General features: G+C 41.8%; 2 long non-coding RNA genes across 3 annotated transcripts; one reads left to right on the forward strand and one right to left on the reverse strand.

Moving 5' to 3' along the window:
- The first annotated feature begins 9,318 nt into the window (after positions 1 to 9,318).
- Positions 9,319 to 11,134, forward strand: LOC146696159 (uncharacterized). 2 transcript variants are annotated; one of them, XR_014923076.1, is made up of 4 exons: positions 9,319 to 9,604; positions 10,004 to 10,123; positions 10,408 to 10,466; positions 10,646 to 11,134. It is a non-coding gene; the product is annotated as an uncharacterized LOC146696159 (long non-coding RNA). The 2 variants fall into 2 exon arrangements; XR_014923075.1 differs by having other exon boundaries at positions 9,319 to 10,123.
- Positions 11,135 to 11,367: 233 nt separating this feature from the next.
- On the reverse strand, positions 11,368 to 15,398 carry LOC146696160 (uncharacterized). The gene is made up of 2 exons (XR_014923177.1): positions 15,329 to 15,398; positions 11,368 to 13,169 (listed from the first exon to the last, which is right to left on the reverse strand). It is a non-coding gene; the product is annotated as an uncharacterized LOC146696160 (long non-coding RNA).
- Between the last annotated feature and the right edge of the window lie 18 nt (positions 15,399 to 15,416).

A 15,416-nucleotide genomic window follows, 5' to 3' on the forward strand; every position in this document is an offset into this window, starting at 1 on the left:
CGCCTCCACCGTGACCTCCACTTCTGAGAGGAATTGCCCACAGATCAAGCATGGAGTGTGCCTGAATGGACATACAGAACTCCAAGGTTTGGCCCAGTGTTGAGGGTTTTCCCAAAGGAGAGGGCCCGGCGGGCGGTGCCTCACAGCCCTCTGCCTCTGGGAGTGGCCCCTTTCTACTAAGGAGGCAAGAGGTGGCCAGGAGTCTGTCAGCGAGTTCTGCATGTCCTGGTGACCCTCCACCTGTTTCACAGGTGGGTGCAGCCTGATCTATCTAGTGAAAGTCTAGACAGACCAGACCAGCTCAACCACACAGACACTTCCTACCTGATTTGAGGACAAAAGCAGAGTATGCAATATGTGGGACACACACACACACACACACACACACACACACACACACACACACACACACACACACACACACACACACTCACAGATCAGTTGAAAGGGACAGAAGAAATGGCAAAAGTGAGAATATCTCACACACACACACACACACACACACACACACACACACACACACACACAGATCAGTTGAAAGGGACAGAAGAAATGGCAAAAGTGAGAATATCTCACACACACACAACAGAGGGGGAAGAGATAGAGAAATTGGCAAATGTGAGATCATGCTAAGCAGCTTGAACTGAAAGTGACTGGAAATGTTTACGTTTGATCAGCCACCCATCCATTCTGTGCTGTGTTTCTTTTCCAGTGTCACAGGGCAGCTCGAGCCTATCCCAGCTATCTTAGGGCGAGAAGCAGGGTGCACCCTCGACAGGTCACCAGTCTGTTACAGGGCTAACACATAGACGCAGAAAACCATTCGCACCTATCGCCAATTTACACTCTTCGATTACCTATTGCCACTAACTGCAGGTCGTTGGACTGTGGCAGGAAGCCGGACTACAAGGAAAGAACCCACGCAAAAACAGGAAGAACATGCAAACTCCACACAGAGCGACGGTAGAGCTGAACTCAAGACCTTCTTCCTGTGCGGTAACGGTGCTAACCACTGTGCCGCCCGCGTGTGAGCAACCGTCTCCCAGAAATTTAAAAAAGTTCAGTTACTTTCTTTCAAGCTGCTTACACTACATTGACTTTTGTTTTTACATAATCTCAGAAGAGGAGAGCCACTGAGGGAACGCCTTCCGCCCTCCAACGCCTCCACCGTGACCTCCACTTCTGAGAGGAATTGCCCACAGATCAAGCATGGAGTGTGCCTGAATGGACATACAGAACTCCAAGGTTGGGCCCAGTGTTGAGGGTTTTCCCAAAGGAGAGGGCCCGGCGGGCGGTGCCTCACAGCCCTCTGCCTCTGGGAGTGGCCCCTTTCTACTAAGGAGGCAAGAGGTGGCCAGGAGTCTGTCAGCGAGTTCTGCATGTCCTGGTGACCCTCCACCTGTTTCACAGGTGGGTGCAGCCTGATCTATCTAGTAAAAGTCTAGACAGACCAGACCAGCTCAACCACACAGACACTTCCTACCTGATTTGAGGACAAAAGCAGAGTATGCAATATGTGGGACAAACACACACACACACACACACACACTCACAAATCAGTTGAAAGGGACAGAAGAAATGGCAAAAGTGAGAATATCTCACACACACACAACAGAGGGGGAAGAGATAGAGAAATTGGCAAATGTGAGATCATGCTAAGCAGCTTGAACTGAAAGTGACTGGAAATGTTTACGTTTGATCAGCCACCCATCCATTCTCTGCTGTGTTTCTTTTCCAGTGTCACAGGGCAGCTCGAGCCTATCCCAGCTATCTTAGGGCGAGAAGCAGGGTGCACCCTCGACAGGTCACCAGTCTGTTACAGGGCTAACACATAGACGCAGAAAACCATTCGCACCTATCGCCAATTTACACTCTTCGATTACCTATTGCCACTAACTGCAGGTCGTTGGACTGTGGCAGGAAGCCGGAGTACAAGGAAAGAACCCACGCAAACACAGGAAGAACATGCAAGCTCCACACAGAGCGACGGTAGAGCTGAACTCAAGACCTTCTTCCTGTGCGGTAACGGTGCTAACCACTGTGCCGCCCGCGTGTGAGCAACCGTCTCCCAGAAATTTAAAAAAGTTCAGTTACTTTCTTTCAAGCTGCTTACACTACATTAACTTTTGTTTTTACACAATCTCAGAAGAGGAGAGCCACTGAGGGAACGCCTTCCGCCCTCCAACGCCTCCACCGTGACCTCCACTTCTGAGAGGAATTGCCCACAGATCAAGCATGGAGTGTGCCTGAATGGACATGCAGAACTCCAAGGTTCGGCCCAGTGTTGAGGGTTTTCCCAAAGGAGAGGGCCCGGCGGGCGGTGCCTCACAGCCCTCTGCCTCTGGGAGTGGCCCCTTTCTACTAAGGAGGCAAGAGGTGGCCAGGAGTCTGTCAGCGAGTTCTGCATGTCCTGGTGACCCTCCACCTGTTTCACAGGTGGGTGCAGCCTGATCTATCTAGTGAAAGTCTAGAGAGACCAGACCAGCTCAACCACACAGACACTTCCTACCTGATTTGAGGACAAAAGCAGAGTATGCAATATGTGGGACAAACACACACACACACACACACACACACACACACACACACACACACACACACACACACACAGATCAGTTGAAAGGGACAGAAGAAATGGCAAAAGTGAGAATATCTCACACACACACAACAGAGGGGGAAGAGATAGAGAAATTGGCAAATGTGAGATCATGCTAAGCAGCTTGAACTGAAAGTGACTGGAAATGTTTACGTTTGATCAGCCACCCATCCATTCTCTGCTGTGTTTCTTTTCCAGTGTCACAGGGCAGCTCGAGCCTATCCCAGCTATCTTAGGGCGAGAAGCAGGGTGCACCCTCGACAGGTCACCAGTCTGTTACAGGGCTAACACATAGACGCAGAAAACCATTCGCACCTATCGCCAATTTACACTCTTCGATTACCTATTGCCACTAACTGCAGGTCGTTGGACTGTGGCAGGAAGCCGGAGTACAAGGAAAGAACCCACGCAAACACAGGAAGAACATGCAAGCTCCACACAGAGCGACGGTAGAGCTGAACTCAAGACCTTCTTCCTGTGCGGTAACGGTGCTAACCACTGTGCCGCCCGCGTGTGAGCAACCGTCTCCCAGAAATTTAAAAAAGTTCAGTTACTTTCTTTCAAGCTGCTTACACTACATTAACTTTTGTTTTTACACAATCTCAGAAGAGGAGAGCCACTGAGGGAACGCCTTCCGCCCTCCGACGCCTCCACCGTGACCTCCACTTCTGAGAGGAATTGCCCACAGATCAAGCATGGAGTGTGCCTGAATGGACATACAGAACTCCAAGGTTCGGCCCAGTGTTGAGGGTTTTCCCAAAGGAGAGGGCCCGGCGGGCGGTGCCTCACAGCCCTCTGCCTCTGGGAGTGGCCCCTTTCTACTAAGGAGGCAAGAGGTGGCCAGGAGTCTGTCAGCGAGTTCTGCATGTCCTGGTGACCCTCCACCTGTTTCACAGGTGGGTGCAGCCTGATCTATCTAGTGAAAGTCTAGACAGACCAGACCAGCTCAACCACACAGACACTTCCTACCTGATTTGAGGACAAAAGCAGAGTATGCAATATGTGGGACACACACACACACACACACACACACACACACACACAGATCAGTTGAAAGGGACAGAAGAAATGGCAAAAGTGAGAATATCTCACACACACACACACACACACACACACACAGATCAGTTGAAAGGGACAGAAGAAATGGCAAAAGTGAGAATATCTCACACACACACAACAGAGGGGGAAGAGATAGAGAAATTGGCAAATGTGAGATCATGCTAAGCAGCTTGAACTGAAAGTGACTGGAAATGTTTACGTTTGATCAGCCACCCATCCATTCTCTGCTGTGTTTCTTTTCCAGTGTCACAGGGCAGCTCGAGCCTATCCCAGCTATCTTAGGGCGAGAAGCAGGGTGCACCCTCGACAGGTCACCAGTCTGTTACAGGGCTAACACAGATACAGACAACCCTAGACACTTAAGAGCATTTCAGAGTTTCTCCACAAACTAGGATTTTGGAAAGAGGCTGGAGCACGTGGAGTGAACCCCCACAAACACTTTGAGAACATGAGAAATCCATACAGAAAGACCTCAGCCTGATAGTGGAGTTGAACTCAGGACCTTCTTGCTGTGCGGGCAACTATATTAACCACTGTGCCACCGTGTTGCCCTTGTTTGTTCACCCGTCAATGAATTCATTTACTTCATTACTAAGCTTCTTACCTTTACACATGCACCCACACACAGGGGAAAGAGCTAGAGGAAATGGCAAATGTTAGATGATAATCTCTCTCTCACTCACACACACAAGACAAGGGGAGAGAGAAAGAAGAAATGACAAATGTGAGATCATCGCACGCACACACACACACACTCACAAACACACAAGCACACAAACAGACACACACAGGGGATAGAGATAGAGGAAACGGCAAATGTGAGATCAAGCTAAGCAGGTTGAATCAAAAGTGACTGGACATATTTACGTTTGATCAACGGTCTCCAAGATGTGAGTGAAGTTGGCCCCCCCACCTTCTTCAAATCCAACAAAAGTGGTATCAAACGTTTGTGCTACGTTTGTGCTGCAAAAATTTTCGTTTGTGCTGCTATCATTTTAAAGATATTAATAAAAATTTCTAGAGGTCATCAGAGGTCAACCAGCCCCCTCATATTAATGGAATCAAGCAAAATTGGTGTCAATCAGTTGTGCTATGTTTGTGCTGGTTTGTGCTGCTAAAATTGTTGTTTGTGCCGCTATCATTTTAAAAATATTAATAAAACAACGTCTTGATGCGTGCTTAATCATCCGGGTAAGTAAATTCCAAAAGGTTGATTCTGTTCATCCGGACACTTTCAGTGGGAGAAACGTTTCGTCACTCATCCAAGTGACTTCTTCAGTCTCAGCTGACTGCAGTTTTCCCCAATCTTATAAACAGTACATTTGACCTTTACATTTTCATTAATGTCTTTGAAAACAGAAGCAGCACAAACGACAACTTTAGCAGCACAAACCAGCACAAACATAGCACAACTGATTGACACCAATTTTGTTTGATTCCATTAATATGAGGGGGCTGGTTGACCTCTGATGACCTCTAGAAATTTTTATTAATATCTTTAAAATGATAGCAGCACAAACGAAAATTTTTGCAGCACAAACGTTTGATACCACTTTTGTTGGATTTGAAGAGTGAGTGAAGTTGGCCCCCCCGCCAACTTCACTCACGTCTCCAAGACATTTAAATGGATGTGCTGCAGGGATTGTCATAACATAACCTGATTAACATGTTATCTGCTGACTGTTAGGGGTCGACAAGCAAAACGAGCTCCTGGTACAAAATGCCTTACTGTTTCCCATTACCACAAATGATGCAAAGGTTGCTCTCCACAAATGTGGGCATAGTGTGCTATGAGTGCGACATAAAACTGTAGAGATAGAGCTTATGTGAGATGTTTGTGTGATGCTATAACAGAGCCGCAACAAATTTTTTGAAGTGATCAGCAATAGCTGTGAAGCTATTCATTACTGAGTTCATGTTTGGAACTTTGATTTCTGTTTATTTTTCTGTTTGTTTTCAATAAATTGGATGCTCAAAAAATGCTTTTGTCCAATTTCTGCTTGTTGCATGTTGAAGCTCTACTTGGAACCTTGTTAAGATCCAACCATGCAAAATATGACTTTTTTATTTTTTTGTTGCAATTTTTCAAGAGGTCTTAAACTTTTGATCGGGACTGTATCTCTATTCAGACCAGCTTGATTGTGACATCACAGAACAGAACCTCCCTGCAGTCTGTTGTTTTTATTGTGTGTGTGTTTTTTTTTAAATCTGCCATTGCTTTAGATATTTCAACCTTTTTGAAAATTATTTTCTTTTGCAGTTAGGATCCTTATTTGCTTTAAATCCATCACAGTACAGCAAACTAACCTTTTTAAACACAACCGAGTATTTTCCTGCAGCCTTTAAGTAACACAGTCTACCTAAGTTTGATTTGTAGCACGTTTCACACTATGTAAAAAACATAATGTTACCTGTACAGACCCAGTATGTGATTTAAAAACACGAGGACTTACACGTGATCTTTAAATGAGGAGTCCTTACCTTTAAATGTAACGTCTCTTCTTCCTCTCCTGTCTTGTCTTTCTAAACCTTCTTCTTGTCTCAGCTTGATTTCTTGTTTCTTCGTGTCAAACACCGCAGCCGGCGATTTGGCTACCAACGCACTGTGCTACACACTACACACAGTTTGTGTGTGCTGACATTTGTTGAGCTGATAGAAACGCTGCATTTGAAATTATCTGCCAATTAAAAAAAAAAAAAAGTCACTCCCTTTATGCGTCTTCCTCTTCGGATAGGTAGATCCCAACGTACCGAAGCCGCAACTTAGGGACACATGCCGTTTTTCCGGTCTTGTGGCAAAAAGAAAAAGAAAAAAAGAAGAAAAAACCCCAAGTGTCCCACTCTTAACTCCTGACCTTTTCAAATGTCCACAAAGTCCGCATTGACTCTACAACTTCCTTTATCTTCGTTCCCATGGTAACGAAGGGATACACATATTTATAAAGGAGAATGCGCTTCTATCTGATTCTATCTGAAAAACCGTTGAGAAGTGCTGTGGTTTTTAGCCCCACTTATTTGCGCTCTTCCTCTCCTTCATCGGGTGCAGCTTCACCTAGGGATGGATGGACACACACACACACACCCACTGCTCCACCCCTCCCCTGATGCTGCTCAGCCACAAACCACACCCCGCCACAGGCACGTGCAGAGGGGGGGCTAGAGGGGCTTGAGCACCCGCCCCTTTCCTGATGGGTGCCCAAAGTGCCCTTTTGTTGAGGCAACTTTTTTAAAAAAAATTATTATTTTTTTTATGTGTGTGTGTGTGCGTGCGGAGTCTTGTCTGTGCCCATCAGCAATAATATTTAACTATTAATCACAGTTTTGCTAAATAAAAGGATCTGGCTTGCATCAGTCACATGATCACATTTAACCAATGATCGCCCTTGACGGCAGAACGCGCTGGTTACGAGCCGGGAACGAGCTCACAAAGAGCACGCGCATTTGTTGCGGTCCGGAGCTGTAGGAGAAACACAAGTTAACTCAGAGACACAGACTGATGCGACAAACCCAGTAAGTAGGTGCACAGCGTGCACTGTAGTGTATAGCACCCAGGAGTATTAGCTTATTACGTACACGTTGGTAAGTTGTCTTGTGGCAACTGACGAACTGAAACAAACGAGCGTGCTGTGTGTGCAACAGCGCGACAAACATTACCTGTCCTTTTATTAACTGCACAAGCAGTGCTGGTCACAGCTGCTGGCTACCTGTGTAAGGCTGTCATGGATCTGTAGCTCTGTCACCGTTTTAGGGAACATATTTAGTTTTAAAGTAAGTTTCCGGGCTTTTCCTGCCTTTCTGGAGGGATTATATTTCACTAAAAAACGATCTAATATGCATGTCCACATAATAATTATTATAATTATAATATATTAAAAACACACGCTGTATTTTAAAGAACATACATTAAGAAGCAGATTATATTAGATTTATATTTTAAATAAGACAAAAGTTGGATTTTACAGCAGTAAAATTATTGTATCTCTGCAGTTTAAAAATGTAATAAGCTTTGCCCCTGCACAGAGTGGATAGTGAAACAAATGGAATCATCATAAATACATTATTTCATATTTATTACTTCCCCCTCCTCATTGCGTTGTTATTGTAGCTCTAGTAATAAATAATAATGTAAGGATTATGGATCAGCACCGTGATGCCCATACAGTATTCTGAAGAAGGTCTAAAATGTCACTGTGTGTGCGTGCATGTGTGTGTTTTATTTAGATGGATTTTTTTTAAAAATATTACTCATGATATAACATTGTCCAGACATGCCTGGTAAGGACATGAGGAGGAAACAGCAGGAGCTGTGTGAGGCTACTAAAGGCAGTGCTATAACATTTTTCTGTCATCATTTTATTATAGATTAAGTGCAAGAGTTGTTAGGTGTGGATAATTAGATTATAGTTTATTGCAATAGCAAGTTGTGCCTTCAAAGGAGCTTGCAAAGACTACGATGACCTGGATGACTGAGAACCTTCACAGACAAGTTGTGCCTTGTTCTCACATAGCAAGTGGAGAGTGATATATGAAATGATGGGATGGAAGGAAGAAGAGAAGCAAAGAGTGATTCACAGGCAGAGCCTAATTTATTTCTCACAGTTTTTTGTTGCCTTATGGTTCCAAGCGCTGTCACCAATCTTTGCATTTTGTTATTATCTCATGACACTTGTTTAATCAGCTACCATCTCTCCTATGGACTTTTTAATGTCTACAGTCTCAGATCAACACAGCCCTTCTCTTCCCATATTAGATTCTTGATGAATGTGTGTTGTTGTTATTCAACCTGGTTCAATGTGCCCCTTTTTAACTTTGAGCACCCGTCCCTTTAAACCTCTCTGCACGGCCCTGCCCCGCCACAGTGCTTTTCAGATTTTTAAAATGTAGTTAATGAATTATTCAGTGTGTTTCAAACTAAACTGTTTATAAAACCAACAAAACCCCTAAAAATTAATCTTAACTACGTGTTTTGTCAGTTACTCAAAACATTTTTCTAAATGAGATAATATGTGGTTTGTGGCTCAGCTGCAGGGAGGGCTTTGGCTGGTGGGTTCAGGGTGTGGTGTCAGGGGATGCTGACCCACACGGCTGTTCTGCATCATCTGATCATGTTGGGACTGTGTGCTGCACGGGAAGAAGGTGGCTGGAAAACTGCACAAGCAGAAGAAACCAACGACAAACTGTAAATAAAAGCATCTACGTGCTTGTAACATGCATGCTTTACACCCTAACTGTTTATTAAGCATAACAAGGTTTTAATAAAATAGACATTGATTTCCTTAAACAATTTAGAAGAAAAAATAGCAGTCATCATAAAGCTAACAAAAAAAAAACACGGAAAAAATGCCTGAATAGCACAAGTGATTAATGCCATCAAGCTAATGCTAAAGAAGCAGCAGACAATGACAGGTCAACATAAAATAACTAAATCTTAAGGAATGAGTAATAACATAATGTATGATTAACTATATTTCACATTTATGAATGAATTACATTTTTCAGGTTTATTATCATTATGATTCAGACATAATGCAGCTGTAAAGATCACATTTAGTAGCAAATTTCTCATCAATAGAACCCAACACTAATTATATTTGAATTGGAGAGAATTAGAGAGATAGAGAATTATAAAAAGGGAATTAAAAAACACAGCATGGTACATTATTACAAATAAGGCACTCCCACATCAAAAGTAAAACTTGGAAGCTTTGTGTCTCTGTCATTATTTCTTCTGCCATACAGCTACACCGCTGGAGCATGGTACACAGAAGTCGCTTTAAAAAAATACATTTAGTATAGCTCTTCAGGCATAGAAAACATAACTTTACCTTACATCGAGGACAAACAACAAATTTACAATTCCACTTGCTGTACTCAACCAGGAGGTGAGACAGGGACGGATAGAAGGACATCCGTGGACTTCCTCCAATGAACCAAAGGTTATCTGGGCAGGTTTGTAGTGTTTTTAGTGATTTTCACAGCAGTCTTTCCAAGGCCGTGGACTCTCCCATTCCCTCAAACACTGCAAGCAGAATTCAAACGGCTGTCCATTTACTGCTGTGCACACTTTACAGAGGACATTCAAATCTGATCCATTCTCTCTTATCACAATGGATCTGCATTCGGGACACTACAGGGAGACCTCCCTTATGGGGATGCTGCTGACATATTATAAATTGTTATATCTATATTTAGCCTAATGGTAAGGAGAAATATTACTTTTTTCCACCGTCGAGATCCTTTGAGATCAAAGTGGATCAACAGCTTCACCAAATGAAGCACTATAAAAACTGCACAGGAAAAATATCCCTAACTTCACCTGTGATCACACGGTAGTTTTCTGTTGCAAAGGGAACAAAGAGAAAGACTTCACTGAGTGAAAAAGGATGAAGATACAAGCTGGTGATGATCCAGTGCACCTGGTCTCAGGACGTGAAGAAAAAGCCTGATCACCTTCTCCACAAAAACAAGGTGAGCTTAATGTTATGATTGATTTTAGCTTTTCAAGTTATGTATGTTACTTTCATAATAGTCACAGATTATATTGCAAACGCAGTGATTGCTGTTATGTGTATGATGACCAAAACTCTCTAAAAAACTGTTATTTCTTGCTGGCTTTCAATGGAAGATTATACCCATCCATTCAATTGAATTTGTTTTGAAGTCTTTTTCTGCTTTGATTGAGCTTGAAAGTCAAAAACACCACCAACAAAAAACTTTTAAAACTGCTTTTTGTTTCCTTTTTTCCTTTGAAGAAATCCTGAGCAGGAGGAACCAAACAGCTAAGAGCATCTTGACCACAGTGGGGGAAAAGGTGTGCACTGAGGATGATTTTGAAATATTAACTTTGTTGTCACTGCTAAGGAGTTTTGGACACAGGAGTGTGTTTAAAATGTGTGCATCTTCAGTGGTGTTCAGGGAACCTGACATAATAGTTTTTGACATGTTTAAATATTTTGTGAGGTTCATCTCTGTCCTCTGTTGTGTGTGTAGGATATCTTATGGCTGAAGTCCGGCTGACTGTCGCTGGGAAGCTATTGGTGAACGACTCTGCATCTCTATCTGAATATGGGCTCAAGCCCTCGTGCGTGGTGCAGATGGTGGTGAAGGTCCACAGAGGCTGACAGAGACCAGCAATATGATACATCCAAAGGACAAAATGCATCATCTTTGCTAACTGGCACTGAACTGTGTCGTCTTTGATCTTTGGTTTTCTTCTACACTTAAACATACAGCTCAATGAAGCATTAAATGTAAGCGACTGTATAACTTACTTGTTATAATAGTCTTACAGAGTAGGCCTTGAGATGGAGAGGATAGATGCAGCTTCAGTAAAAGACATTTTCAGGGAAAGAACATTTTCCAATTCCTCTTTGGAAATTTGAATATTGTGAAAAATGACTTGAAAAAACATGTTTTTAATAAGGCTTTGAGCTAAATGTGGAAAAATGTTGCTACTAATTCCAGCATCATTCAGTTTACAAACGGCATCCCATTGAATAACTGGAATCCCCCCTCCCCCATTTTCACATAATGTGAAGCCATCCAGTGGGATGGTTCACGTTTTTGAAACTCCTGATATTGCGTGAAATCCCTTTATGCACACTTTGACTACAAGGGGTAGCCGACAAGCATTAAAAAAGGATAATGTTTTTAAAAATGGGAAGAGCAACCAAATTATAACATAACATTAAAGTGAGCATGTGCTACACACCTCCTGCATGAATCAATAAATTCAGATATATTTAATCAGTGATGCAAAATCTTACAAAACATGCTTTGGTTTTGTCGAGTGGACTCTTGCTGCCTTTAGCAGAGAGTGCTAATTCTGGGACTGGTGGATGCTTACAGCACACAGTATATGAAGAAAACTATAAAGATGTTTACATACAGCCTATAAACATGGAGTGATGGTAATACAACCACAAATTTGTTTCACAGCTGAAATTAATCAGATAAAAAAAACCCATTATTTTTTAATGCTGTGCCACTGGTATTCTATTTGTACTTGTCTAGATTTATACTCCTCTACACCTCTTTAGATGCTGTATTGCTTTAAAACATTGATGTGAAGATACCAGTGCCCATTCTGCTGGTTAAAAAAATAAGAAGGTAATCTTTAAATACACCAAATGTTCAGGTACATCCTGAAGGGTGCAATATTCCACACAGGCAGGAGGGGTCACTGTTTGAAAACAGTTGCAGGTCAGCTAAAGTACATACAATGGCATAACACTGCAAACCAGGGATACTGGTTAAATGACCATAGGGAGATTTTAAATGGAAAAAACTAACAAAAGATCAAAATACATATGTACATATTACTCACAAATCATATCAAGTTTGAACTCTTTTTTTTTTAGGGAACAGAAGTCAAATTAACCATGGGTTCAATCTGGTTACAAAAAGCTTTCTTCACATTAATAAATACATTACTCATACGTCACCTGCATGTGGGTAAATCCTAGAGTCATACAGGAAGCAGCGGAGCCAGCTTCCTAGGCCTATACTGATATGTGTGTGAGCACATGGCTCCTGACAGTTATTTTGTATCCGTAATCATAATGCAACAATCAAAAAGAGAGGTGTTTGGATAAACTGTTATTTATTTTCAGGCTGTTTTTTCAAGATCCAGTGCATTTAACAGTGCATTGAAACATTTGATGCTGTGACGCAAAATTACCTAAACACCAATGAAAGGGTAATCAGAAACTTACAAAGTAGCCAGTAATCCTGGTGATGACTCGTGTGAACTTAAATCTTCTAGAAAAATATATGTGACCCTAGGACTTGTCATAGGATGCCAATTTAGCCTGCAGCCTGAAAATAGAGCATAAAATGTAAATCATGGATGGAAGGTTACATCGGACACCAAAAAGCATGTATTCATGCACCGCAGACGAGCTTTTCTACACTTCACCCAGACAAGCTGTATTTAAAACCACTAATGTCAGAACCAGTCATAACGTACTGCATGTAATGTGCCTAACACAGATCATCTCCTGTCTTTTGCCATGTGTGTGAAAGGGCCACAATGTCTAGCGTTCATGACAGAAAATGGCATCACACCAATCTTATATTTACCAAATTACATTCAAGCTATAATTTTTGAGAAGGTTCATGACATGTAGGTAAAATATTTTCCTCTACAAAACTCTAAATGTCCTTTGGCATCTTTGCTTTTTTTTAAAAATTAGCATACATCTTTAAATTAAATCAAAAGTAAGAAATATATGAAACTGATGTTAACGAGGCAGCTAGTGACTAGCTGAATAAAAAAAGTGCTGATGAGTCTTTGCGGTCACATGAGGCTCAGCTGAAGGAGATGGTGAGGAAAAGGTAACGGAAGGAGAGATGATGCAGAAAGGCACAGAGTAGGTTTCCTCCATTGTGTCTTCACTCCTGCAGTTTGAACTGGAAAGAACTGGTGCTCCATTTGGTTGTGTCACAGTCAAGCATGGTGCGCTCTGTGAAGATCACATTCCCTTCTGCATCTATCAGGATAATTGTATTGGTTCTGAATGGATAACAATACAGAGAAGAAAACAATTGTAAATTTAATATCTAATAAGTATGACAGTGGTTATGAAAAGTCACTTTTCAGACACTGTTTGCCGCTGCCCTGCTAAATGATGTTTTGATAGCTTTGGAAAGGACTAACCCTCTGACCTTTTGGCTACAAGAGAGTGTCTGTACCCAATAATCCAGTGTTTCATTGCTGTGGAGGATTGATTACACTGGGGATTTTTTGTGTGTGCCAAGAGTTCACTGTTCTGTGATATTGCTGTCTAGCACAGTAGTGTAGGTGGAGTTTGGGTGCCCCCTCGAATCCAAGAAATATATTATTATTTGAGGTCTGTCAATTCAAAGCTGCTTTTTACCTGTCCATTTGGAGACAGTAAAAACTAATATTCTTAAAATTCTATTCCTAAAATTAAAATCACAATTCAATTTCAAGTTAATAATATACAATCTTTTGATTTGACTAAAGCAGAACAATATTTAAAGAAATTTAAAAGGCCTTCTGGGTTTTGTTTGTTTGTTTGTTTGTTTGTTTGCTGTATTATGCTTTTAAAAACATCAAAATCCACAGTCAGATTACAACAAAAACAAACAAGAAGCACTCTGAGAGCGCAAATTGTATTCAATTCAATTCAATTTTATTTATATAGCGCCAAATCTGCTGCGACCGGTTGGGCTGAGAGAAGGAAGACAGGATAAAAGATTGTATTTTATCTCTATTAATATTCATTGCAGATGCAGATATGGAAAGCTGGAGTCTGTGTCGGGATCACCAAGTAGCTGTTCCTGGTTCTTGGTTCTCCGGCTGTTGTACCTGTGTAGTTGGTGCACTGTCCCACAACATCACTCATGCTCAAGATTTACACAGGGCCAGATACCTACATTCAAGCTACCTTCTCGTAACAGCACAGTGATACAGAATTTTAGGATTTGTTTTAATAATGCACAAAAGTATTACAACTTAACTCTTAAAAATGTTAATCAAGAAACTGGGTTTTATGACGTGCAGCATGTCATAGCACGTAAAGCACGTGCAGTGCTTTAATTTGCTTCTCTTGCTATCTATGCATTTTTTCTGATACCTTCACAGGTGTTGAATAAACAAATGTTTGACCCTCACACAGAGCAGCTGTGCACGTCAAATAATGAGAAGTGCCACAACTTTCAATGTGTTAATGCATCAACTTCACTTGCAGCACAGGTGGTGGACTTTAAAGAAGGGTAACAAGATTGAATACACGGTTGTGCAACAATGCTGATGAAGTGAAGAAGCTTCTCGGATGAGAGGTGAAACGTCTTCAAGCAACTTAAAGAAGTCCAGATGCTTTTCTTTACAAGCTCCTTTGACTACGATGACCTGAATGACTGAGAACCTTCACAGACAACAATGCTGATTCTGTAGTTTATTGTATGACACCGTTATGTTTCCTTTACATGAACTGTGGGCAGTAGTAGCACTGATGTTGGTCGCTATGGTATTTGTAACTGTGGGTGTTCCTGTAGGGCTACGCGTGAGAATTCACAAATGTGCTGTTGCAACTTCCTCAAAAGCTGCAGTTGCTGCAGCCTCTGAGAAATGCTCACAGATTGATAGGTATGTTATGGAGCCTCGCAAGGCACATTGAAGAAAAAAAATTTGAACATGTATTTTGCGAGATGAAGATAGTGCTCAGTGGAAGGGGAAACACTCGTGGCTAGGTGTACTTTGATCTGGTGGTCTTTGTTGCATTCATTAACAACCAGCTGCAGTACTCTGTACAGCTTTACAGGTATTGATGGAAGCATGATAAATGCAAAGAAAAAAACTCTCAAGATCTTGCAAAACATTTGTGGGATCTTGCAAAAGTAAGTTTTGACAGAATTTGTTCTGTTTAGTGTGGTGCACAATAGCAATTTTCTAAGATCACACTTTAGCAATAAATTGACTTTGTGAAGTCCTTTATCATTCTTATTGTCATGGGCATATCCTATTATCTTTTTTCTATACATTAGATTTTATTTGTTGTCCCGTATACCAATTTGTCATTCTTTGTGAAATGCAGATGCATAAAACAGTTCTATGCAAAACATGCATGCTACTTTCATGCTGCACATTCTACAACAAACACTTATTTTGTGTGCATTTGTCTCTTTCAAACAGGTGCCGGTCCTCACCTCTGCAGTGCTGCCGTCTCCTGTAGCGCTGCATGGTTCTAAGCTAAGTTTCCTTTCCTTTTTCTGTTCTCTTAGATTTGTCCTCAGG

The sequence above is a fragment of the Copadichromis virginalis genome, linkage group LG12, assembly GCF_057382275.1.
Source record: "Copadichromis virginalis isolate Kocher_CV1m ecotype Utaka linkage group LG12, C_Virginalis_male_GT1.1, whole genome shotgun sequence".
NCBI classification, from domain to species: domain Eukaryota; kingdom Metazoa; phylum Chordata; class Actinopteri; order Cichliformes; family Cichlidae; genus Copadichromis; species Copadichromis virginalis.